This window comes from Phyllobates terribilis, unplaced genomic scaffold (genome assembly GCF_046119375.1).
Source record: "Phyllobates terribilis strain yellow unplaced genomic scaffold, ASM4611937v1 Scaffold_4__5_contigs__length_816908805, whole genome shotgun sequence".
Classification (NCBI taxonomy): domain Eukaryota; kingdom Metazoa; phylum Chordata; class Amphibia; order Anura; family Dendrobatidae; genus Phyllobates; species Phyllobates terribilis.
The window spans coordinates 510,741,618-510,756,511 of NW_027362764.1; positions in this window are offsets into that span (position 1 = coordinate 510,741,618).

The following is a 14,894-nucleotide window of genomic DNA, read 5'->3' on the forward strand; positions in this document are numbered from 1 at the left end:
TGGTGGCCTGAATGGCAGAAAGAAGTCATCAAGTGGGTGCGTCAATGTACGGTGTGTGCTAGGTCAAAGGCTTCACATACTCCTGCTGCGGGGTTGCTTTGCCCTCTGGAGGTTCCTAGTACGCCTTGGACGCATCTCACAATGGATTTTATTACTGATCTGCCCGTGTCCAAGGGTTTTACTGTCATCTGGGTGGTCATGGACCGTTTTAGTAAGATGTGTCATTTGGTTCCATTCATTAAGTTGCCCTGCACCAAAACACTTGCTAAGGCGTTTGTTAAGGAGATTGTCAAGCTTCATGGCGTTCCCATGGATATTGTTTCTGATACAGGACCTCAGTTTGTAGCTCGCTTTTGGCGTGCTTTTTGTGACAGGTTGGGAGTCCATTTGTCATTTTCGTCTGGGTATCATCTTGAGTCTAATGGACGGACTGAAAGAAAGAACCAGGATGTAGAACAGTTTTTGAGTTGTTTTGTGGCGGACAATCAAGAGGTGTGGTCTGAGTTTCTGCCTCTCGCAGAATTTGCTCTTAACAATCATACATCCTCCTCAGCTGGGTGTTCTCCTTTTTTTTGTTGTACTGGGAGACATCCGTCTTTTGGTTTGTTCTCCAAATTGGGGTCGGCGGTGCCGGAGGAGGAGAATTTTTCCGGTGATTTGGAGAGAGGTTGGGCTAATGTACGTTGCAACCTTCAAGAGGCTAACAAGAAGTCCAAGAAGTATTTTGAAACGAAAGGAGGTTTTGTTTACTGTGGGTGACATGGTTTGGTTGTCCTCAAGGAACCTGCGGTTGAGGATTCCCTCTAAAAAACTGGGTCCTAAGTTTGTGGGTCCATTTAAAGTGCTTCAGGTTGTTAACCCGTCTGCGGTTAGGTTGGATGTTCCTACTTCCTGGAAGATTAATCCTGTGTTTCATGTTTCCTTGTTGAAAAAGGCGGATGTATCTGATACGGATGCCACTGTCTCAGTTCCTCCTGTGGTGGAAGATGGCGAATATGAAATTTCACGTATCTTGAATTCTAGATGGCATAGAGGGAGAGTACAGTATCTCATCTCCTGGAAGGGTTTCGGTCCCTAAGATAACTCCTGGGTAAGAGCGGATGATGTCTCTGCTCTTAGGCTTGTTAGAGCTTTCCACAAGAGGTTTCCGGATAGGCCTGGGCCTGGAGGATCCTCTTAAAAGAGGGGGTACTGTTAGAACCCTCCTGTTTGTTTTTTCCATCTTTTGTTTTGCGGTCACGTGACCATCTGCCTTTATATTCCAGCTCCGCCTTTTTGGCTGTGCTGGACTTCAATGTTTTTTGACTGTTTTGCTAGCCAGGTGCTTCGGTGCCTATCTCTCAGTTTGCTTGGTCCTTTTGGGACCTCTAGTACCTTTTTGTCAGTTTATCTTTTGTTTTCTGCAGCAACTTTCTCTGTTCAGGAGGTGTCCCTTTTTGTTCCAGTCCTTAGTTCTTTTAGGGACCCCTTACTTTTATTCTATAGGTCTTCGTTCAGACTAGCCTAGGACTAAGGCGGGTCTGTTCGCTAGGAACAGGCAGCCCGCTACATCGTAGGGATTCAGCTTAGTCTTACTGTAGGGACAGCTTTCCCCTTCTTTCCTTAGTTCTTGTTGCAGATCATAACAGGTATGCATGGTACCCCATCCCTCATCCCTTTCCTGGTATGTCTGGTACCCCTCATCCTGGTATGCATGGTACCCCTCATCCCTATCCTGGTATGCATGGCCCCCTCATCCCCAATCCTGGTCTGCATGGCACCCCTCATTCCCAATCCTGGTATGCATGGCACCCCTCATCCCAATCCTGGTATGCATGGCTCCCTCGTCCCCAATCCTGGTATATATGGCCCCCTCAGCCTTATCCTGGTATGCATGGGCCCCTCATCCCTATCCTGGTATGCATGGCACTCCTCATCCACCAATCCTGGTATGCATGGCACCCCATCCCTCATCCTGGTACAGTGCCTACAAGTAGTATTCAACCCCCTGCAGATTTAGCTGGTTGACACATGTGGAATTAACTTGGCATTGTGACATTTGTACTGTAGATCAGCCTGGAAGTGGGAAATGCACTGCAGCAAATTTTTTTTTTTTTTTTTTTTTTAAACGTAAAAAGTTATTTCAGAGTGTCATTTATTATTCAACCCCTCAAACTACAAGAATTCTGTTTGGTCCCCCTAAAGTATTAAGAAGTAGTTCAGGCACCAAGAATAATGAGCTTCACATGTGTGGATTAAAGATCTCTTTTGCCAGCCTTTTCTGACTATTTAAGACCCTCCCCAAACTTGTGAACAGCACTCAGACATGGTCAACATGGGAAAGACAAAGGAGCATTCCAAGGCCATCAGAGACAAGATCGTGGAGGGTCACAAGGCTGGCAAGGGGTACAAAACCCTTTCCAAGGAGTTGGGCCTACCTGTCTCCACTGTTGGGAGCATCATCCGTAAGTGGAAGGCTTATGGAACTACTGTTAGCCTTCCACGGCCAGGACAGCCTTTGAAAGTGTCCTCCCGTGCCGAGGCCAGGCTTGTCCGAAGAGTCAAGGCTAACCCAAGGACAACAAGGAAGGAGCTCCGGGAAGATCTCATGGCAGTGGGGACATTGGTTTCAGTCAATACCATAAGTAACGTACTCCACCGCAATGGTCTCCGTTCCAGACGAGCCCGTAAGGTACCTTTACTTTCAAAGCGTCATGTCAAGGCTCGTCTACAGTTTGCTCATGATCACTTGGAGGACTCTGAGACAGACTGGTTCAAGGTTCTATGGTCTGATGAGACCAAGATTGAGATCTTTGGTGCCAACCACACACGTGACTTTGGAGACTGGATGGCACTGCATACGACCCCAAGAATACCATCCCTACAGTCAAGCATAGTGGTGGCAGCATCATGCTGTGGGGCTGTTTCTCTGCCAAGGGGCCTGGCCATCTGGTCCGCATCCATGGGAAGATGGATAGCACGGCCTACCTGGAGATTTTGGCCAAGAACCTCCGCTCCTCCATCAAGGATCTTAAGATGGGTCGTAATTTCATCTTCTAACAAGACAACGACCCAAAGCACACAGCCAAGAAAACCAAGGCCTGGTTCAATAGGGAAAAAGTCAAGGTGTTGGAGTGGCCTAGTCAGTCTCCTGACCTTAACCCAATTGAAAACTTGTGGAAGGAGCTCAAGAATAAAGTCCACATGAGACACCCAAAGAACCTAGATAACTTGGAGAAGATCTGCATGGAGGAGTGGGCCAAGATAACTCCACAGACCTGTGCCGGCCTGATCAGGTCTTATAAAAGACGATTATTAGCTGTAATTGCAAACAAGGGTTATTCCACAAAATATTAAACATAGGGGTTGTATAATAATTGACCCACACTTTTATGTTTAAAATTTAATAAAATTCAACTGAGCAACATAACTTTTTGGTTTGTAAGATTTATGCTTCTGTTCATAAAACCTACTCTCGTTTGCAGTTTGAAGGCTCTAACTTATTTGCATCTTATCAAACCAGCTAAATCTGCAGGGGGTTGAATACTACTTGTAGGCACTGTATGTATGGTACCCCTCATCCCTATCCTGGTATGTATGGTACCCCTCATTCTAGTATGCATAGCACCCCATCTCTCATTCTGGTACGCATGGCACCCCATCCCTCATCCTGGTATGCATGGTACCCCACATCCCTATCCTGGTATGCATGGTATCCCTCATCCCTTTTGGTATTCATGGTACCCCTCATCCCTATCCTGGTATGCATGGTACCCCTCATCACTATCCTGGTTTGTATGGCCCCCTCATCCCTATCATGGTATGTATGGCCCCTCATCCCTATCCTGGTATGCATGACCCCCTCATCCCTATCCTGGTATGCATGGCACCCCTCATCCCCCAATCCTGGTATGCATGGCACCCCATCCCTCATCCTGGTATGCATGGCACGGCTCGATGCGTTCTTGTCTGGAGCCAGACTGCACAGGTGCATCGCACTTGCGCTGTATATAAAAGCTTCGGACAAAAGGACACTTGTAGCGTTATATTATATATAGTATATATATATGCATACAGTCATGGCCAAAAGTGTGGGCACCCTTAAAATTGTTCCAGAAAATGAAGTATTTCTCCCAGAAAATTATTGCAATTACATATGTTTTGTTATACACAAGTTTATTTCCTTTGTGTGTATTGGAACAACACAAAAAAAACATAGAAAAAAGTCAAATTGGACATAATTTCACTCAAAACGTAAAAAATAGGCCAAACAAAATTGTTGGCACCCTCAACTTAATATTTAGTTGCACACCCTTTGGAATAAATAACTGCAATCAGTTGCTCCCTATAACCATCAACAAGCTTCTTACACCTCTCAACTGGAATTTTGGACCACTCTTCTTTTGAAAACTGCTCCGGGTCTCTCATATTTGAAGGGTGCCTTCTCCCAACAGCAATTTTAAGATCTTTCCACAGATGTTCAATGGGCTTTAGATACTCTTTGCTAGCCACTTCAGGACTCTCCAGTGCTTCATTTCCATCCATTTCTGGGTGCTTCTTTAAGTATGTTTGGGGTCCAAAGACATACCAGGATAGGGATGAGGGATGGGGTACCATGCATACCAGGCTAGGGATGAGGAGTGCCATGCATACCAGGATAGGGATGAGGAGTGCCATGCATACTACGATGGGGGTGAGGGGCCCATTGTCCTGCTGGAAGACCGATGACCTAACAAATAAACCCAGCTTTTTGACACTGGGCACTACATTGCAACCCAAAATCTTTTGGTAATCTTCAGATTTCATGATGCCGTGCACAGAGTCAAGGAACCCAGTACCAGGTGCAGCAAAACAACCCCAAAACATCTTTGAACCTCCACCATATTTGACTGTAGGTACTGTGTTCTTTTCTTTGTGGGCCTCATTCTGTTTTCAGTAAACAGTAGAATGATATGATTTACCAAAAAGCTTTATCTTGGTTTCATCTGTCCACCAGATGCTTTCCCAGAAGGATTTTGGCTTACTCACATACATTTTGGCAAACTTCAGTCTATCTTTTCTATGTCTCTGTGTCAGCAGTGGAGTCCTCCTCGGTCTCCCGCCATAGCGTTTAATTTCATTCAAATGTCGACGGACAGTTCACATTTACACTGATGCACTCTGAGCCTGCCGGATAGCTTGAATTTCTTTGGAATTTGATTGGTGCTGCTTATCCACCATCCAGACTATCCTGCGTTGTAACCTTTCATCAATTTTTTTCTGCCATCCACGTCCAGGGAGATTAGCTACAGTGCCTTGGGTTGTAAGCTTCTTGATTATGTTGCGTACCATGGACAAAGGAACATCAAGATCTTTGGAGATGGACTTGTAACCTTGAGATTGTTGATGTTTTTTAACAATATTGATTCTCAAGTTTTCAGACAGTTCTCTCCTCCTGTTTCTGTTCTCCATGGTTATTGTTGCACACACAGACACAATGCAAAAATTGGGTCAACTTCTTCCCTTTTTATCTGGTTTCAGATGTGATTTTCAAATTACCACACCTGTTACTTGCCACAGGTGAGTTTGAATGAGCATCACATGCTTGACACAAGGTGGTTTACCCACAATTTTGGAAAGGTGCCAACAATTTTGTGGTGCCCATTTTTGGCGTTTTGTGTGAAATGATGTCCAATTTGCCTTTTTTCTCAGTTTTTTGTGTTTTTCCAATACACACAAAAGAAATATACATGTGTAAAACGAAACATGTGTAATTGCAATAATTTTCTGTGAGAAATGGTTCATTTTCTGGAACAAATTCAGGGGTGCCAACACTTTCGGCCATGACTGCATAAAAATGCATTTATAAATTATGCAAACTGTTTGTCCTTCTTATATTAAAAATATTGAAAGTCTTTTGCTCACATGAGAAACAACAACTCTAGGAAATATGAAGCACTTCAAGACTTTATTTCGATTTATTTTTAACATCAAAATATTATATTGCTGATGAATGTTCTATCATTTGTGAAGAATAATGCTGTCTGAGGTGACGTCTGTCTGCCACAAGGTTATCTGTATTAAATAGGCTACTTTAAGGTAAGAATCTATAATTATTGCAAGACTGTGCCTATTTGAGGTTGAAAAAATCCTTTGCTGGATTCAAGAAAAACTACTTAGCTTAGGCAGTTATGTTTCAAGAAGAGCAGATTTTGTATTAAAATCTAGACCAGCTTTGTAAAAAGTGCTCTCAAAGCACTCTAGGCTGTTGCTTTAGTCCCATTTACACAAGTCAAAAATATATTCTACTAAGCAATTACTGTTAAACATCTTTGTCAAGTTAAATAGGATACAGACATTTTACTTTGAGAAAAATACTTAGGAACACACTCAACAAAATTGTTTTTCTGCAGTGGCTTTGTTTTCAGGTCTTGTCCTTTTTTGTAGGCCATGTGTACTAAGATTAATACAGATTAATACAGAAAGTATAAGCTTGCTATGTCTATAAGAATTCTACTGAAGGTTCAGCAGGGCAATCGGGCATTTTTGGCATCTGGCAAAATGCTGACATCCTGTTTTTTGTAGTTAGGGTATGGCACCATTGTTAGAAAGTACTCCTACTTAAGTGCTCAGAATAGTAATATGTTAAAATCTTCTGCCAGAATGGCTGATGTCCAAAAACATTACTGGTTTGCTCTGAGTCACAGCATATGTTGTATTTTGACAGTTTTGTCACTGGAAAAAAACAGGTTCCAGTTGCAAGGCAGTTAGACCTTAAAGAGGACCTTTCACCACATTTTACATATTGAACTGGACACAGGATATAATTTGGGTTCTGAAGAGCATAATAAAATGTTTTTGTTTGTGTGAAGAATATTGGAGATATAACTCCATGTCAATCATTGTATCATGTTTGGCAGAGGATTATAAAGCCCTTTCAGTGTGCAGTTGTAACAGGACACAGAGCGGCTGCAAGAGGGGGGGGGGGGTCAAGAGACTGTGAGTGACAAACATCATACTTCGAGCCAGCTCAACTCAGAACAAAGAACTTGCATGCTATATGGTTCCAAGCCATGTGGGTTTCCTTTAGTTAAACAGATAGGAATTCCATATTGAGTTGTGGAAATACTATACATCCTAGGCATACCTCGAATAGATTTTTGAAATCCCAAGGCCATGGTGGATGTCCACCTTAGTCTCGACCCAGTCTAGCACATAGGGATAGTGAAAAACACAGCACAGCCATTCGGAAACCCCTAGGGCCACTGTGTTTAGTCTCCACACGTAGTAGGGACTCAGATGGATCCCATGACACCAGAACTGGCTCTCTAGGACCGTCCATTCAGGAGTTATGACCCATCTTAGATTCTAGAGTTTCTAGCTGCTAGAAGCCAAGGGTGGAGATTTGAGTCCAGCCCAGGGACAGAATGGGAGTGCCCAGAGGGGTTAAAAAGCTCCTGCAGCTCTTGGCCTATTGCTTTTTCTCTGGGAGGCCGCAACGACACATCGTGTGGGAGAAGTCACCCAACAGAGGAAACCACAAGTCTCCCATGTGGCAGCCCCTTCCCCGCAAGCCAGGCCTTTCATCTGACTGGTAACTGACTCTTAATATCTGCTTATATCTTTTGTACCATTACCATTGTGTTTGCATCTCTGACCATTATGTATGTATAACCCTTATGTATATAGTGTATTGTCTAGTGAGCCCTTAAATCTATTAAATATATAATATAACCTTGGGCTGCTCTTTTATCTCGATCCTCGAATCCACACGTCTGTTGTTCGGTTCAACTCACATGCTACTGGGGCTGGTTTCTGGCCTGATATAATTCCCGTTATGGACCAGGGCTTATGTCTAATAGGAACTGGTGACAGTTCTACCGGGCTGATAAAGTTCTGTTTCACTGGGGTCAGTGAGAGGAACCTTTCAGCCTGTCAGGGGCGTGAGAGAGTGTGGTGCCACGTCAGTGACTGAGTGGGCCACCTCTTCTCACTCCCCGTACCTTCCGGAACCCGTGAGAACAGGTGGTGTCTGTGTAGAACTGTACCAATCGGACCTTACATTTCCCCGAGGGGGTGCAGAACGTCACTTTGGGGCAAAGTGCGGATCCGTATCACATGATCCGTCTGACGTAATAGCGACGTCAGGCGGGAGGCATGGTGGGGATCCTTCACATGTGGTGACAGCAGTGGGATTCTGCATGATATCTCTGGTGCCATTCATCACAGTTTGTTTTTAATTTCATCTCTTTGTTGCGGAGATATAACAATCAAAGTATTTGCCACCTAATGAGTTAACCTTAGGTTGGTATTGTTAGATACTTTTCCCTTGAAGCATGTACTTCTCCCTGTATGAGTTGCTATCTTATACTACCCACCTGGATTTAACAAAACTTAAAGTATTAGGTGCCAAATACTTTGATTGCTAATATGTCCACAATTGAGAGGCGAAATTTAAAAAGCAAAACAAAAAAAAATGTTTTATTCCAATCTTCAACGACTATTGCATGAATTTTTTTTAAAGGTCTTCATTAATGCATGTCTAGAATTAAAGGAGCTTATTATTTAACCCCTTCGCCCTGAAGCCTGTTATCACCTTCATCGCCAGGCCAAATTTTACAATTCTGACCATTGTCACTTTATGTGGAAATAACTCTGGAACGCTTCAACAAATCCTAGTGACACATTGTACTTTATTATGATAGTGCTAAATTTAAATAGAATGTTTTTGGGTTTATTTGTGAAAATATCGAAAATTTGGTGAAAATTTTTTAAATTTAGCAATTTCCAAACTTTAAATTTTTATATCATTAAGCCTGTTAGTCATGCTATGCAAAATAATTTATAAATAACATTTCCAACATGTCCACTTTACATCAGCATCATTTTTGAAACATAATTTTTTTTGTTAGGGAGTTAAAAGGGTTAAAAGTTTATCAGCAATTTCTCATTCTTCCAACTAAATTTTCAAAAACATTTTTTTTAGGGACCACATCATGTCTGAAGTGACTTTGAGGGGCCTATGTGACAGAAAATACCCAAAAGTGACACGATGTTAAACAATGCACCCCTCAAAGTGCTCAAAACCACATTCAAGAAGTTTATTAACCCTTTAGGTGCTTCACAGGAATTAAAGCAATGTGAAAGGAAAAAATGAACATTTAAATTTTTTCCGCAAAAATGTTCATTTAGCCTTAAATTTAGCATTTTTACAAGGGTAACAGGAGAAAATGAACCATACAATTTGTTGTGCAGTTTCTCCTGAGTACACCATTACCCCATATGTGGTGTAAAACTACTGTTTGGGTGCACGGCAGGGCTCGGAAGTGAAGGAGCACCAATTGACTTTTGGAGCACAAAATTGACTGGAATAGGTAGCAGACACCATGTCGCCTTTGCAGAGCCTCTAATGTGCCTAAACAGAGGAAACCCTCCACAAGTTACCCCATTTTCTGAAACTACACCCCTCAAGGAATTTATCTAGAAGTGTGGGGAGAACCTTGAACCAACAGGTGCTAAACAGAATTTTATAACGTTGAGCTGTGAAAATGAAAAAATACATTTTTCCCACAAAAATGTTGCTTTAGCCCCAAATATTTCATTTTCACAAGGATATCAGGAGACAGTAGACCATACAATTTGTTGTGCAATTTCTCCTGAGCACGCCCATGCCCTATATCTGGTGGAAAACTAATGTTTGGGCGCACGGCAGTGCTCATAAGGGAAGAAGCGCCAATTGACTTTTAGAGTGCAAAATTGACTGGAATAGATAGCTGACACCATGTCGTGTTTGCGGAGCCCCTAAACAGTGGAAATCCCCACAAGTGACCTCATTTTGGAAACTACACCCCTCATGGAACTAATCTAAAGATGTAGTGAGCACCTTGAACCCACAGGTGGTTCACAAAATTTTATATCGCTGAGCTGTGAAAATGAAAAAATAATTTTTTCCCGCAAAAATGTTGCTTCAGCACCAAATTTTTCATTTTCACAAGGGTACCAGGAGAAAATGGACCATACAATTTGTTGTGCAATTTGTCCTGAGTACAATGATACCCCATATGTGGTGGAAAACTAATGTTTGGACACACGGCAGGGCTCAGAAATGAAGGAGCACCAATTTTGGCAGGAACAGATTGCGGATACCATGTCACATTTGAAAAGCCACTGATATGTCAAAACAGCAGAAAACCCCAGAAGTGACCCCATTTTGGAGACTACACCTCTTGAGGAATTCAACTATTGGTGTATTGAGTATTTTTAGCCCTCGGCAATTCACAAAATTGTATAACATTGGGCTGGTCAATGGAAAATTACCATTTTTTCCACTAAAATGTTACTTTGGCCCCAAAGTTTTCAATTTTCAAAAGGGATAATAGAAGAAAATGAACACAAAATAAGTTACTCAATTTCTCCTGAGTGTACGAATACTTTATATGTGGTGGAAAACTACTTTTGAGGCACAGTGGAAAGCTCAGAAGGGAAGGAGAGCCATTTTGGAGTTCAAATTTTGCTGGAATGGTTTGAGGGTGCCATGTCACATAGACAGAGACCTTGAGGTGCCAGAACAGCAGAACCCCCCATAAGTGACCACATTTTACAAACTACACCTCTCAATGAATTCATCTAGGGGTGCAGTGATCATATTGACCCCACATGTTTGTCGCAGAATTTTATACCATTGGGCAGTGAAGAAAAAATAATTACATGTTTACCACAAAAATTTTGTTTTAGCCTCAGATTTTACACTATTACACAGGGAAATTGGTAAAAATGTCATTAAAATTTGTCGCACAATTTGTGATGAACGTGTCAATACCCCATATGTGTCTGTACGCTGTGTGGCTAAGCAGCCAAAACCAGGTGAAGAACAATCAGATAAAAGGTATAATAGAAACAAGTGCCTGTTATTGTAAACCTGCTATGAACGCTGGCCATGGCGTTCATGGGAGATCGTGATTATGTTTAGCACAGGCAATCAGATTATCTCAAGTCTCCTAAGGAAACTATTGAAGCAAGTAAAAAAAAAAAAAGTTTTTAAGAATGTTAATAAAATAAAAAAAGACAAAAAAATCAAGTCACCCCCTTTTTCCCCACTCAAAATAAAACAGTTAAAAAAATACACATGTTTGGTATCGCTGCATTCAGAAATGTCCGATATAACAAAATATAAAGTAAATTAATGCGATCGGTAAACGGCTTAACAAGAAAAAAAATCGAAACTCCAGAATTACGTTTTTTTTGCCTCCGCAACATTGCAATAAAATGCAATAATAGGCAATCAAAACATCGTATATAACCCAAAATGGTATAGATAAAAATGTCAGCTACGGGTCTCTGAAAATGGCAACATTTTTTTTTTACTCTGGATTTTTTTTTTACCACTGAAATAGAAAAGAACCTATACATGTTTGGTATATACGTGCATGTACTGACCTGGAGAATCATAATGGCAGATCATTTTTAGCATTTAGTAAACATGCTAAATAAAATAAAAAAATTGTGGAATTGCATTTTCACCGCACTTGGATATTTTTCCAATTTTCTAGTACACTATATGGTAAAATAAATGGTGTCGTTCAAAAGTACAACTCTCCCCGGAATAAAACAAGCCCTCATGCAGCCATATTGATGGAAAAATAAAAAAGTTATGACTCTGGGAAGAAGGGGAGCAAAAAACAAAAATGAAAAACGGAAAATCGCCGGGGGTGAAGGGGTTAAAAAATCATTGTTTCCTGCAGCACATCATACTGTGACACAGGACATGTACGTTCATTAATAATTACATTCTTTGTGCACAGAATGACCTATCACTGATCGTTCTGAGTGCTTTGAAAGCGTGTACAAAATGTCCAATGACCGCTGATCAGCAAGATTGGTGATTGTTTTTTATTTGCAGGTCGTTTAGTCTAAGCGCACCCTTAGGGCAGAGACACACTGCCGTATAACTCGTGCGAGGATCGCATCGCACTGCACGGACTGGCCGGGACCTCTCCTGACCTTAGCGTGACAGCGTGATGTATTTCTATGCAGCTGTCAATGTCAGGAGAGGTGCCGGCCAGTAGGAGGTTTATGATGCGATCCACGCACGAGAAATACGGCAGTGTCTCTGCCCTTAGAGTGTTTATGAGACTATGTGCCCATGATGCAGAAATGCTCCAGATTTTTTCCTGAGCGTTTCTGCATCTACGTGACAGAAAAAAACACATGCAGATTGTACATGCGGATTGTACATGCGTTTTTCTGACATGTTTTTCACATGCGATTTCGCATGCGGGTTGTCAAACGCTTTTCCAAGCGATTTTAGCATCACTTGGAAAAGTGCTTGTCAACTTGGTCACACTATATAAATCCATGCAACCGGCATGGATTTATATAGTGTGACCAAGTTAATAGTTAAAAAGAATGGTAAAAAATAAACATTATACTCACCTTCTGATGGCCACCGGTCTCCTTCTCTGGTGCGTCCGGTGTGTTGGGCGGCTTGCGGTGGTCTAAAAGGACCTTCCATGATGTCATTTAGTCATGTGACAGGTCATGCGACCGGCGACGTCAGCGATCCTTTCAAATGACGTCATGGAAGGTCCTTTTAGACCATCGCGAGCTGCCGGGGAGCCAGGACGCACCGTACCAGAGACTGGGGGCCATCGGAAGGTAAGTATAATGTTTATTTTTTATTTTAAATTCTTTTTTTTTTACAGGTACTATGGTACCCGGGTCTGGAGGAGAGTCTCCTCTTCTCCAGACCTGGGTACCATCCGCACATTGAATCGCTCAATATCCGCATGTGCACATGTAGTCATGTGGATATTAAGCGATTCAATGCAAGTCCATGGCGGCGAAAACGCCGCGATTACACAAAAATAATTGGTAGTGCTGTGGATTTTTTTACAATGATAATCTGCAGCGGAAATTTCCGCACCATGTGCAGAGCACATGCGGATTATCATTGGGGAACATGGCAGGCCTTCTACCAAGCATTTTTTAAGCGTTTCCACGGCAGAATTGCCGCTGCGGAAACGCTTAAAAAATGCATCATGGGCACACAGCCTGAGACAGGAAGATTAGAGTGTGAACATCATCAGTGATTCAGACTGGTATTTCCAATGCAGACTATGTTGGTGCTATAAAAGCTATAGGAAATAAATAATTTATTGAGCAAAGATTGCTCAAAAGTGCAGACTCAATATATGAAAAGTTCTCTTTTTCAATGAGAAAATATATTGCTTTCCAGAAAAAATAAAGATTTGTTTTAATTAGCCATGATACAAAATGCAAACATTTTCAGAATACCGAAGTTAAGATATACATAGTACATGCTAGTACGGATTCGGAGGCACTGTAGCCAGTGTAGAAAACATGTTTACGCTGCCTGTCTCCTCTGAATCAATTTTTATTCACACAAGGGAATGTGTCACACAGTGCCAGTGTAGCAAACAAACTCTGAACCTATCAGTGCCTGATGTCTTGCTTATTTTAGATAACTCAGTGACCGGAGAGAAAATTGATTTATTTTTTAACCCGGCAAGAATTTTAATGAACTAATTGTTTGACATAGGTAGACTATCAAAATCGTCCCAGGAATACAAGCAACATAAACATTAATATGATAACGTGCCATATCAGCAATCCACATCAGGAAACAAATGCAATAAAGTAAAAAAGCAATTGCTTCCACTGTGTGATAATGGATGAAATGCAATGCCTGTTATCCAGCTTAGGTTCACATCTGCAAATATCGTTTTTTGATTTTTTTTGTATTAATGGTAATTTCCCAACAATGAAATGATTTAAAATCAATTATAGGTGACAGTAATACACAACAGGTTAGGATATTTTATTAAAGATTTTATTAATACTTAAAGGGAATCTGTCTTTTGATTCATTATCCCAAACTGTGGGTAGCATGAATCAGAAACTGGCTGCACATTTGCAGCCAAGTATGTTCTCTGAAACTCTCCGATGTTTCAAAGAAAACATAGTTTAAAGTTCCGGACGGTGAACATAGGCAGAGATGAAATTAGTCTGGCCCCTCCTCTGTATGGCTTCTCCCCACACCACTCTAGTAGATTTACAGGTTCTCTCATGTGTATACATGGAGAGAGATCCATCAATCATCTGGAGCAGGGAGAAGCTGGTAAGAGACGGTGCTGGACTTGTCTCATCTCTGCCTATGGTCACTATCGGGAACTTTAAATTATGCTTTCTCTGAAACACCGAAGAGTTTCAGAGAACATACCTGGCTGCAGTTGTGGTTTATCACATCTTTGAATTCCATTTCCCAAGCCACACACAGGCCTGATTACTGCCACACCTGTTCTCAATAAAAAAAATCACCTAAATAGGACATGACTGACAAAGTGAAGTAGACCAAAAGATCCTCAAAAGCTAGACATCATGCTGTGATCCAAAGAAATTCAGGAACAAATGAGAAACAAAGTAATTAAGATCTATCAGTCTGGAAAAGGTTATAAAGCCAATTCTAAAGCTTGTGAGAGCCATTATCCACAAATATCGAAAACACGGGACAGTGGTGAACCTTCCCAGGAGTGGCCGGCCGACCAAAATTACCCCAAGGGCGCAGTGACGACTCATCCAAGAGATCACAAAAGACCCCACAAAAACATACAAAGAACTTCAGGTCTCACTTGCCTCAGTTAAGGTGAATGTTCATGTCTCCACAATAAGAAAGAGACTGAGCAAAAATGGCATGCATGGCAGAGTTCCAAGACAAAAACCACTGCTGAGCAAAAAGAACTTAAAGGCTTGTCTCAGTTTTGCCAGAAAACATATTGATGATGCCCAAGACTTTTGGGAGAATGCTCTGTGGACTGACCAGACAAAAGTTGAACTTTTTGTAAGGTGTATGTCCCATTGCATCTGGTGTAGAAGTAACACAGCATTTCAGAAAAGTAATATCATAACAACAGTAAAAT